Source organism: Sinocyclocheilus anshuiensis, unplaced genomic scaffold (genome assembly GCF_001515605.1).
Source record: "Sinocyclocheilus anshuiensis isolate Anshui unplaced genomic scaffold, SAMN03320099.WGS_v1.1 scaffold437, whole genome shotgun sequence".
In the NCBI taxonomy this organism is placed as follows: Eukaryota; Metazoa; Chordata; class Actinopteri; order Cypriniformes; family Cyprinidae; genus Sinocyclocheilus; species Sinocyclocheilus anshuiensis.
In genome coordinates, this window is record NW_015539902.1 from 428,276 (window position 1) to 428,941 (window position 666).

The window sequence follows — 666 nt, forward strand, 5'->3', positions numbered from 1 at the left end:
CTCATTACAAGTAACGCGAGTTACGTAATCAGATTACTTTTTTCAAGTAACTAGTAAAGTAACGCATGACTTTTTTAATTTACAAGAAAATATCTGAGTTACTTTTTCAAAAAAGTAACACCAGTTACTTTGTTTTCCCATTTATTGACTGACAAGTCTCCTGTCCCCATATTGGGAGAAATCGGAAGTGCAGAGGAGTCGTGTGCGCTGTGTGAACATGATGTTACTGAAATTCTAGACTAAATGTGAATGTGCATTAATTCATCCCACTCACAAAAAACAGATTTAGTATTCATCAAAATGAATTAAAACAGTGAAATGCAAACTCAGAATATGACGCAAACCTGAAATAATTAAATATGTTAAATAACAAAAATGTATCTAATCCCATTTTATTAACCAATGTATTTGCTGCTGACCTTTGATGATCCAGCTCAACCATACTAACAAGCAAAATTGACTTTAGATAAACTAACAATTGTGCTTCATTGGTTTTTTATTGCTGAAGAGTGTTTCTTCTCCTGCATTCTACTGTACGTGTACTATAGTGTTGTCACGGTACCATAATTTCAGTATTCGGTACCAATACCAGTGAAAATTCACGGTTCTTGGTACCAATTTCGGTACCAAAGCAAAACACAAAAACATGCTAATTAAAAAATTTCA

At 33.2% G+C, this 666-nt stretch overlaps 1 long non-coding RNA gene across 1 annotated transcript in view; it reads left to right on the top strand.

Moving 5' to 3' along the window:
* Nucleotides 1-666, top strand: part of LOC107686113 (uncharacterized) — a 21,292-nt gene that overhangs the window by 4,587 nt on the left and 16,039 nt on the right. The window lies entirely within an intron of this gene.